The following is a 12500-nucleotide window of genomic DNA, read 5'->3' on the forward strand; positions in this document are numbered from 1 at the left end:
AGAGAGAGAGAGAGAGAGAGAGAGAGAGAGTGTGTGTGTGTGTATGCGTGTGTGTGTAAGGTTGTTTGTGCACTGTATGAGTAAGTACTTGTGTGAACGCTCTTGCATGTTAGGGAATATCTGCTCTTTCTTGTGTTTAAAACAATGAAAGAAACAGTGGTGTGCTTGTTGCATGTTTATGGGAACAGTTTAAAGACTATTTTTCACATTTTATCACGGTGGACTAACTTGCTGATAAACGAAGGGGATTCATTAAAATTATGCTTGTTTAATCTCCTCAGTTTGATGAGTTGATGAGTGATGCTTGAATGGAGTTATCAACATAAGCCGTTTATTCCACATAGACTGGAAGAGGAGTTATAGTGCTCCCATCTGGCATCCATGTGTACCCATTTCAAAATACTAATGTATCCATACACATAAGAATGTCATCTAGGAGGGAAATGTAATGAGTTTGTTAGATACCATGATTTCAGTAAAAAATCACCACTTTAGCTTTTGTATTTGTTTTACAATAGAGTCTGATGATATTGGTACATTTTCTCTTTAGTAATAAACATAGTTGATTGAATTTGTCTGTCATACCCTTTAAACAATTTTTTTTTTAAATTCTGTGTTGTTTAAAAAAATGAACAAATCACTTTGTAATACACAAGCTCATGGAAAGGGATGAAGTTGGGCTCTACTGTACACTCCTAAGCCTCCTATTTTATTTTGAACCACATTATTGATGAACAGCAAAAATCTGGTTTCTTTTGTAGGGTTGAATATGAGTATAACTCATTCGAATGCCATCCCACAAGTATAGGCCTACTAAAATACACAAGTAGGTGTCTTATTTAGAATATCAAGAGACACTCAATACAGCCACAATGTTGATACTGACTGTATTTTCTTTGCACTTTCTACTAAAGACTTCCCTTCTAGCACACTAGCTTTTTGTGGAAAAAATTCAAGACAACGTCTAGATGAATGCATGAATGCAGCACACCTGTATTATCTGTAGAGCTCAAAGGATAAGAAAACAACAAGAAGCTCCAATAGGAATGAGAAGAAAATTTCTAGCTATAAAAATGTAAGATCAGGTAAGGAACAAGTACATGTATCGTATTCATTTTTTATTTTCCTTTAACTACCTTCGTTTAGTATTAGAATTAGTCTCTACATTTCTCTAATGAGTAAACAGGCTTTCTCTGAGGAAGAGTACGCATTACAGTAGCTAGTGAATAAAGTATAGGCCTACTAATCCATTTGTTGTTTTGACTGATGCTCACACAACCTAGTCATTTGTGTAAATCAAAAGGCAGCAATGATATTGTCTCATTAGAATGGCAGAAGGCAGAAATCAAATTAATATTATTTTATGTTTGCTTTTGCATGACTGAAATGCCAAAGACTTTGTGTTTTGTTAGAATTTTCAATTTTGCAAGGCAATGGATCCCTTTGAAATTTAAAGTCACACTTGAACTGTGCAAAATAGACAGTGCGATTTTAATTTGATCTTAGTTTAAGTTGTGGCTTGCACATTTTTAGATTAAAGATGACAGATCATTTTTTATAGAAACTAATAAAGTGTTTGTAAATCATATTTTGCATATAATATTTTGTTTTTTAACAACACTGTTTATGTACTATAAAGTTATAATGTTATAAATATAAAGCCCACAGACCCCTATGTGGAAAATGCCTTTGAAATCCTTCATATAGTTTTCTGTTCATTTTGACTTTGGTGACTATTAGGACCTGATTGTCCAAATTACAGTTATAGTAACTGTAATAGGGTAATGAAAAAACTGAGTTTTTTAAAAGAATAAATTTGTTCTCGTCATTTTTTGCTACAATACCTACTTATAACTCAAACTTTTCAGATTGTAAATGGAGTACGTCTGTGATTATTGCTGTGAATTATAACAAGGTAGCTGTAACATCTCACAGAATGTCATTGTGTAAGTGAAGTTTCCCTTCAAGACAAAATGCTAGAATGCCATTCTGTGTTCATTTTATCAAAACAGGAGTATACAAATGAAAGTAAGGGTTTGTTTGACAGCTTTCAAATATTGCTTCTAAAGTAGAATTTTGAGTGTTGGTTCGTTACTTGTATAGCGTAATGCCTCTATGAGTGAACTTAGTTTGATTGTCTATTGAATTTGTTTGAAATGATTGTGGTTTGATGTATTATGTTTTGTTTCATATCACTAGAATACTCATATTGTTTTGACAGGTTCTGAGAACTCGTGGGCGCTCTGTTTTATTAATTGCCTTGTATTTATTCTTCCATTCGTTGCTTTCTTGCCCAGGGTAACTTATGAAAAAGGGTCTTTGATTTGACGACTTAAATGCTTTGAAAAGCCTCTCCAACATAAGTTTGTGATGTTTCTTGATGAAGTATTTCCCAATATTTTATAGGATTTGTTTCTCTATTTTTGTACCTAAACCTAAAAATATCTTTAAGTTGCCTGAGGGATGGATATAATGTCTTTGGTAGAAAATATTTCTCTGAGGATTTTGGTTTAATGTTTACTAGGCCAAGAACAAGACTCTTGAATAGAAAATGATTAACTTTGTAAATCAGATGAACTGAAATATCTGGTTTTTGTTTCTTAGATGTGTAAATTATCGAGGAATTTGAAGGTATACAATTTTTTAAAAAGTGTAATTTTTTTCATTACGAGATAAATGCAAATTTGCATAAATAAAGATTGGCACAAAAATACCATTTGATTGCTCTGGCCAGTAAAGGGAAAAATTTGTTGAAATAAAGCGAATAGAGGGTTGAAAAGGGAAGAAAGTTTGCTGCATTGAAACAGTGATTTTTTGTGAATTTCTGTCAACCTTTTTTTATATTCCAGATACTCTGCCTTCGCAATCATAGCCTTTCCCTCTATAAAGTATCTGTCATTGTATTATTTTCAGTTGAAATGTTCATACTTAGGGGAGGAGAAGGAAGCAATTTGATAAAGATAACTACTTAAAGAGAATTTACGCTTCTTTCATGAACATTTATGTCTGTCTATATTTTCCTGCAACTTTTATCTCAGAATATTCAGTCTTATTCTGTTTTCAATTGGTGTACCTTTCTGATGTAGAAATAGCCCATGTAGTGGAAGAAAATATCTTTATGAAATCTGTTTTTCCGTCCTCCAAAACCCATTTGCATGAAAGGCCTCTTCTCTATGTTTAGAAAAGTAACTTTGATCAGTCAGTTTATTCTTCATGTCAAATCTGTAAATATGGTCATGTTTCTTAAAATATCATTGGTCATTTGGCTTCCTATTTGCAGGCATTTTATTTATGCCTAATTGTTGATCATACTCTGGTGTAATATTACTTTTCTAGCCTTCTTTGATTTTCTCCACTCTGTATTCTGTTGTACGTTTGTGCTGACAAGCAAGAAAACCTCCACGGCTATGATTTGAAAACCTTGAAAGACAATGGTGAAGATTGATCGTTGCCACTTGATAATAACACATCACTTTTGATAAAGCCAACCAAATTAGACAGAGTGAAATTACACAAACTCTAGTGAATTATTGTGTTCTCTATCGTAAGATGAAGAAGTGTACTTAAGCAATGTTTCCAGCTACTTGAGCAGCAAGTTCTATCCCTATGAAATATAGTAATTGAATTTGAACGTGACTATTTGTTCAATGATCTGATATATCTGGACTTCTGTCATCTCTATAGGCGATAATAACTACTTAAATATTTATAGCCCAGGTTTGAAATGCCTGCACAAGAAGATGCTATTACACAGGTAGTGATATGAGGTGAGATGGATGGGATTTAAAGATCTTTATGCTATGAGTATTATGGTCTTAATAACTTGTACAGTTGTCAATACGTTTGTCTTGAATGTACATCCCTATTTGTCCATTTATGGGAGAACAGTTTGCAAATTATACTTTTGTACATTTAGTCTCAGTATGAAAAGAAAAGAAGGCATATTGACGCTGTCTTCAGTTTGAATTCTGTGTGTGCTAAAATGAAAGCAAAATTTGGCAAATGTGTATTATGTTTTTTGCTTTCAGTGACACCCTGCAAGCCTAAGTCGTCTGAAATGTTGAATTTTACTCTTGACTATCCCATGCTTGCTAACATCCTGATGATCATGAAATTTTTGTGTCATTCTTTTTGCCTTTTGAACAAAATGAAGACTTTTACCAGGTCTTCTGTCCATATTTGTTTCTTTTTGTAAAAACTCAGCCATAATAAATCATAAGGCTGATGAAAGGCTGTAATCATTGATCATAATTTAGGTTGATGTTTTTCTCCTGTTTAACAACATGGAGGGTGCATGGATGTGAAATTGATGTGAATTTTGACAGAATGTAACATTAGGATTATAGTATCAGTCAAGCTGTTCAGTCCACATGCCACTTGTACATAATACCATGAACCTTTTATGACCTTCCACCAAGTTCCCAGACAGCTGTGCAGTGTTCACTGGGTGCAACGGACAAGCCCCTATATGGAACAATTTCCTTTTTCATTGTTTAAAGGCATTTTTTACTTCGGTATATTTATTCTGTCCTCTGTCATATTGTGAAATGTTAGTATGTATTTGTCCTCGACGTCAACATCATCTGTGCATCTTTTGTACAAGATCATTTTACTGAATGTCTTCACTTATTTCTGTGGCGATTTGTGTACGTCTTGTATGGAACATCATATTTGTCAGTATGTAATAAATATTAGTTTTGTCACTTTAAACATTACTAGTTGTTATTTGATTACTTTAAAATTTTTTTTTAGCTCACAGCGATTGTTTGGAAGGTGTCACTGGTCCATCCTTCTTGTTTGTTTACCTGCTTCCTAATTTTCCCCTGCACTAATTATTGATTGTTTTGTGTCGATGTGCTTCTTTTAACGCAAACAAACAAACAAACAAGCAAACAAACAAATATAGCTCTCAGCTTTAGAGTAACATCCACTTTAAATTTTCTTCTTTTGCTCCCGTGGATGTTGTCATCCCTCAGGTCGCCTCTGACAGATGACAACAAATCTCCTCCTCTCCTCTCGGCTCTCTGTTTTCCCCAATGTGTTTTGCAACTCCATTGCTGTCCATTATATTCTCTACAGGTGCGTGAATAGGTTAATCTTCTTATGTGGGTGGTTGGCGGGTGCTCTGGTGTTTGCTCCTTCTTTCCTATCAAACATCTATTGTCCTGATCTCTCCTTTTTCGTGTTTGTTACTCGCTTGTAACACATCTACTCTTCGGCACTTATATGACCTTATTGTGTTGCAAGTGCCGTAAAATTCTTACTAAAACGAACATAATCTTCTTATGCACCACTATTAGAGAGCTAAAGACTGGCGTCTTTGGTGTTGTGGCCAGGCACTCCGCTTTCACATGCTGAAAACCCAGCTCTGTGCTTGTGTGGGGAGAACATCCTTATGGTCATCTGCTGGTGAAATTTCTAAAATCCATATCCCTTGACTAAATATGGCAACGATGATATATTTATATTAGTCAGACATTAAAGATCAAGTAATTATTTATTATTATTAGCACACGGTAACCATGGCAACCAAGCAAACGTCCGCCAAAATGGATAATTTTATCAAATTTCAAAAGCTATTTTCTCTCTTATTGTTAGTCCGTTGGCCTTCAGTTCTAGAAAGCATTAAGTACAACACTTACGTAATGAACAAATTACGCCAGATTTGTAATATTACGATTATGGAAATTATAGTTATGGACTCTTGAAATATGTACTATGTACAAATAGCAAAAACACCCTCGGAAACCCCCACAGAAACAAGGGGAATTATTGTCCACAGTCGCCTGTCTATGAATTCAAACACCTGAACACAAAATATGATGACGACTGGGAGGTGTAGCCTACTCTGGCACCTATTATTTGATTTAGCTACCGAATCACCTTCAGACTCTCCCACGTTCTCTCTCTCTCTCTCTCTCTCTCTCTCTCTCTCTCTCTCTCCCCCCCCCTCTCTCTCTCTCTCTCTCTTTCTCTCTCTCCCGTGACTCTCTCGCCCCTTCTCCTCGCAACCCTTCTCCTCGCGCCCTTGCTCCCCCCTCTCTCTCTGGTAGGTAGCCTTTATTGTTTATTTGCCAATAGTTCATGCAGTCTGTCTGCCTTACCTATTACCTAATTCTTCCGGGTTCTGTGGTGTAGCGGTACGGCACTTCGCTGTCGTATGCAGGTAGCCCGAGTTCGATTCCCGAGTGCGGAGAACTTTTATTCAGTATCTGCTTTGAAATGATCTGAATTTTGTTAGGGGGGGGGGGGGGGGTAAAACGCCGTTAAAGCACCTTCAAAAAAAAAGAAGAAGAAACAAAGCACAAACAATCCAGCAATCGAAACAAATAACTGCTTCTCTTTCTGTCTATCTTTCCGTCTGTAGGATGCAGTATTTCGTGTGTTAATAAACTTCTTCCCACACTGTGCAACAGTAAGCGACAAAAACTAATTTCTTCCCTTCGAGTAATTGGACACCAGCTCAGTGGTAACTCAGCACTTTGGCAGAAATGAGTTCTGAAAAGGATAACTAATAATAATGCGCTTCCATCCGACGGAGCATGCTGAAGATTGGAGCAGGCACCCACGCACAGACAGCAACAATTTAGTTTGTTTTGGGATCACGGCATTCGCCTATCTCTTCTTTAAGAAAAATAATGATAATTGCAAGCAATAAATTGTGAAAAAGTACTGTAATTTTTACAAGACGCTGAGGGTATTCTATTCAATATCATTCTCAATGACAAAGAATGCTATAATTCTACATTCACACAAAGGAAGCTCAAAATAACATGCTAGATTTTAAGGTGTACGCTGGAAAAAACAACCCCAAAATAATTCTACTCTGAAACTGACAATCAGATCGCAGTCTCATGGCTGTCCGCATCCACCAGTAGGTCTACATTAAAAATTTTTAAAAACATTATTAAAGTTAAGCGTAAATGGAGCCCTCTATTTGGAACTTTCAGACCTAATACACGCGTCCAAGGAGAGCATGATTGGGTCACCATGATGTCAGTCGCAAAACGTTGTTAAAATTAGGAAATTTTAAAGAGTGTGGGGGTGGAGGATTCGGAATTTACTTAATCTTGTAAAATGGGTTATGTCGAGTGGAAAACGTTAGGACGTTGGGAAATTGTGTTCTCAAGAAATAAGATCTACTATAATATTTTCCTTAGTTCACCCACTTACAAACTTGACAATCGGTGAAAACGGAATACTTTATGTTAACTGAAGCCATATTTATCTACCTAGATGCAACTCTGTCAGTCCACCTAGAGGCAATTTTCTATATTTTTGTAGGGGGGAGGGGGAGGGGGGGAGAGGAGATTGCTTTGATAATGCGGAAAGAACAAGCATGCAAAAAACAGTCACAGTGAGGTCGGATATAAGGACTGAAATCTAATGTAGTTTCTTCCAAATAAATGAGGGAATTAACAACGATTGTTTAATTTTTAATCCAGGGTTCAAAACAAAGCATAGCACGAGAGTATACGGGTACAATGATACAATAACAAGAATTCAATAAAGTGCACTTAACCAATGGCGTAGCCCCGCACCGGTCGCCCCAGAGTCTTCTTTGATTATTGATCACACCGTCCTTCACAGTGTATTAAATTGATTCGAAAAGAAAATCCGCTCGATATTGAAAATTTGACAGTGATGATTTATCCAAAAGGACGACGGGCTCTTGAGGTGCACATGTCAATATTTTCATTTGAAGCTGAAGGTTTACGGGATATGCTTTTCTTTGATATTGTCTGTGTTTGATCGGGCATTGTCCGACACGATCTGAGGGTATTTTGGCTAACTGTTAGGAGCTTTTGCACATAATAATTATCTGAAAGGTAAGGTAACATTACAAAGGTAATTGTCATTGCATTATAATTATTGGCTTTTCAGTCCATCTGTTGGCCTAAAAATGTGTGTTTTTCTGTGTATTTAAAGCCACATTTTTGTTTCTCTTATGCCTGAATTGAGATGGACAAAGAAGAATAGGGCTTAGCTCTCTTTTGCTTTAATAATTGCCACAGTAAACATTAACTATACGCGTCTCACCATGGCAGTAACAACAGTTGTGTGATCGGCGACAACATAAGTAAAGAAGAAACACAATTGAAGATTTACAACTTCAAATGCAGCAATATTGAAAAGAAAGACATTTATGAAAATTAATACATCAAAAACAACAACTACAAACAGACTAACGGGATTATTAAAACGGGTTCTTTTTGACACAGTGTAAATCCTTATAGGTACAGAGACCACGACAACACTCGATGTTTCTGTCATTTCATAGTGACAACAGTTATAAGTGTCACTCTAAAAAGTTCCAACCACTTACCTCCCTCAAAAAAAGTTCCAGCATGAATGCTGCAATTAATTTTCAAGACAGCCCGAGCAGGAAATGTCTCCCCATTAACCATCATAGTCTTATTTTCGTGCGTGTTTAAAAATCCTGCGTTTCTATTTTGTCATGACCTGTGATTTTACTTGTTCCAAGCTCCTTTTTGCACCGCTTTGTTTAACGTGGAGTGTGTTTGCGCGTGTGCGTGTGTGCGTGTGTGTTTGTTGGGGGGGGGGGGGGGGCTGCCTAAACAAATGACGATAACGATGTCGATATTGCCTGCGCTCACTTTGACTGAAAGTCTGCTCTCCAATAAGAAAGAATTGTCTACAAAGAGACGGTTGAAAAAGGTACATAGCCCTTCACACATGCTTTCATGCAAACACACTATTTCTCTCTCCCTCTCCCTCTCTCTCTCTCTCTCTCTCTCTCTCTCTCTCTCTCTCTCTCTCTCTCTCTCTCTCTCTCTCTCACACACACACACACACTCACACATGCTCTCACACATGCTTTTGCTGTTTATTTAGCAACTGTGAAAGAAGAAAAGTAAACTAAAAGGGTTCTTTCTTATAGCTGTTAATGTCTATTATAATTACGTTTTAGAAGTCATACATATTAACAGTCTCCATAAACTCATACGATATTTTTTTCCAACTCTTTTTAGAAGCAAACCCTCTTATCTGAAAATGCAAGTGTGTCACTTGACATCTCACGGCAAATACGTGTGTTTCGCTCTGTCATCTCTGGCGGTCGGCTTCGCTGTGATGGGTGTGCCCCTGTTGGTGACCGGATGGAGGTCACAGAGGTCAACGGAGCCGACCTCTTCAGTGTGGGTGTGGCACAGACCACAAGGTGGCTTCAGCGCGACACCAGTTAGGCCAGGTCAATGAAATTGAATAGTCATCCCATATACAAAACATGATAATAATACACTATTACTTGTTCCATGGTTCCAGTATAGAAATATTATTTTTCATTCTCTCTAAACCTGTAAATTGCAATGGAAATTGTCTAAGGCGGTCACCTATTGTCAAGGAGAACTATTGTCAAGGAGAAGTCAGCCATCTTAGACGTCATACCCAGTGTCATTAAACTGGAAAATGCGAGGGTGGGAATGAGAAGTAGCCGTTTGTACTGGTGATTGTCTTGTACAGGTGGCCTTGGTTAGACTGTAAATTACAAAACAAGGTACTTGTTTTTAAGACCCACCCCCCTCCCTCTTCCACACATCTTTTACCAAAAACTCTCCACCGGCCTATTCCTTCTCTCTGCCTGTCACTGTCTCCTTGACCGTCTCTTCCCCCTCCCCCCTCTCTCTCTCTGTTTCTCGCTCGCTCTCTCTACCCCCCCTCTCTCTCTCTCTCTCTCTCTCTCTCTCTCTCTCTCTTTCTCGCTCTCTCTCTTATCGTCTACCTAAAGCCTGCCCCAGTGCCATTTCTTCCACTAAACAAATTCTAAAATGTAAATAACACGAACTGTCTCCATTTTTTGTATCTTCAGCAGTTTTTATTTTGTTGCAGTTTTAACAGATCTATGTCATTGCATCAGAAACTGCCTGAAAAAAAACCCCAACAACTACAACCGAACTTTCTTTCAAATCAGTACTTCAGATTTTTAAACCAATCTACAATTTCCTCAATACTAGTACTTTTTAACAATAATGTTGGCTTGACATTGTCTCACAGTTGCCTTAATTGTTCTTTTTCTGGACATGACTCCCTCTAAAGTCATTTCACTTCAGATCTTTGAAAAGACCCAACACCTAATTAAAGGTAAATTAAAGTTAACCTTGTAAATGGTGTTAAAAGAAAGACATCGTTGTACAGCAAAGTTTTGGGCACGAATGTGTGTGTGTGTGTGTGTGTGTGTGTGTGTGTGTGTGTGTGTGTGTGTGTGTGTGTGTGCGCGCAGGGGCGAAGGCTGACTTGTTTGACAGGGTAATCAAAGTGAAATGGGACCAGATAGGGCCTGGAGATATCACACTCACACAAGTCACAAGAATCTTACTGGCACTGGAGGCGGCAACTCTGAGTTGAGAATGAAAACAAATCCTGAATTCATGTTGTATGCTTGTTCAACCGCTAAAATAATCGGGAAAGTATTTCATTAAATATATATTCTAACTAACCTTAAATTTAACTTTAGATTTGAACACACGAACACCAAGGAAAGTAATGGCAACTTAGGAGAATAGTTTTATCCCCAGCCTATGATTTACTTACATGTACTTTAAATGAAACACTAGACCACGTCTGATATATGCAGTGGATAATAGTTGCCATCACCTACCCAATGATGATCATTCTGGAGGCGGGATATTGTGTCTAGGAGTGATAATTTTGGGGCAGATTGAGTCAATGTGAAGGAAAACTTTCATAAAGCAGATACTGTAAAATATTTGACTGCCTACATAATTGCTATTTGTGGGTAGATAACCCGATTGTTTTGGCTAAAAAAGAATTTGTTTGTGGGATTATAACTTCGATCCCCAAATTGACAACAGTTTTGATCCATTCAGTGACTGTCACCCAGATATACCCCCACTCTATTCTCCTGTGATCTACAGTTCCTGTAACATCTCTCTCTCTCTCTCTCTCTCTCTCTCTCTCTCTCTCTCTCTCTCTCTCTCTCTCTCCCTCTCCCCCCTCTCTCTCCCTCTCTTTGTTCTGTCTTCTCCAGAATAAAATATTTAGAATTCTTTGCTTATGCTATAAACACACCAGCATATCACAATTATACCAACCCCAAGTTCTATCGACGGATACATGCAAAGGTAGAAAGGGAGGGGAAGATGCACTGTCCAGAATTCGTAAACTCATCATATTAGTAACAATAAATATTATCTATCATTCGAATTTTTTTTCCTGAATGGCAGCTACAAAATTTGAAATAAAAGTTTGTTGAAATTCACAGATATCCAAAGAAAAAGCCTGAAGGTTCAGTGAGATACAAAACTATTGGCTACTACGACCCGGATGGACAGCTGTTGCACCTGGCTAGAACAGACTTCTCACCGGTTTGACTTTAATTGCTTCTATAAAACTGTATACATCGAGAATTATTGACAATACATACGCCCATCCTTATAAAAGGGGGCTGTAATGTTAGTAGAAGAAGGTCCAACTGTCGTGTCCTGTCAATACATTGAACTTTTCGTAAGCTTCTTATAACGTGTGGTAACTTGAACGTCAGGGTAAACCCAACTAAAGATTTAAGTCGGCGTTTTCTAAAAGTACAAGAATATATAATAATAGAATAAATATGTGTTAAAAGGGTAATCCAAGAAGCTCATCTTATAGCTATAAAATTATATCTTTAAAACCTTAAGATGACACTCAGACATTACGAAGTTTTAGCTAGTTTAGTAAGGGTTTTAAGGTGCTCGCGACGACATAATGTCATTTGAGAGCGTGAAGCACAAGTTGGTTGTGTTCTCAACAGTTCACAGCACAGCTTGATTTTGGTCAATGATCAGATTAAAACGTTAAAACACTTAGTAACATTGTATGAGAAAAATCCTTGAGAAATTTGTTTTTCAATGAAGCAGTAAATCTGGATCAATGGAAAAAGAACAATTATTCTTTGTAACAAGGACCCAAGAATTACTGCTCAGGTTGCCTTTCTTGCCAATATATTATTTCTCGAAGGCATAACAAAACAGATTGGTCATGAACGGTGTCTTTCCCACAAAGATTGTCCACATCCTTAGGACGTTCGTTTCTAATACATCTACATTTTATCCCTCCCCTTGTTCTCTATGCCAACACCAGCATCCCCGTATCACCACTTTTTCCTCTCTTTCCCCGCTTTCATGATATTGTTCTCAAGCAATATTAATAAGTAATGTTCAACGGCCATTTTTGCTCCTCAAAACACAAATTATACTCTGACTCTATTCCTTTTCATATCTCTCAAGCTCCCTCCCCCCAACCCTGTCAATCTTTGCCCCCCCCCAACCACGCAGTATGTAACTATCTATCTATCTATCTATCTATCTATCTATCTATCTATCTATCTATCTATCTATCTTTGGATCTTCACAGATGCTCTATCTATCTTTGGATCTTCACAGATGCCCTTGCTATCTATTTGAATCGTGTGTAAACAAATGTTATACTATGAGCTGTATGCTATGTTATCACCTGTTGGTATTATATCAGTTGAAGCGTAA

The sequence above is a fragment of the Aplysia californica genome, unplaced genomic scaffold (assembly GCF_000002075.1).
Source record: "Aplysia californica isolate F4 #8 unplaced genomic scaffold, AplCal3.0 scaffold00079, whole genome shotgun sequence".
In the NCBI taxonomy this organism is placed as follows: Eukaryota; Metazoa; Mollusca; class Gastropoda; order Aplysiida; family Aplysiidae; genus Aplysia; species Aplysia californica.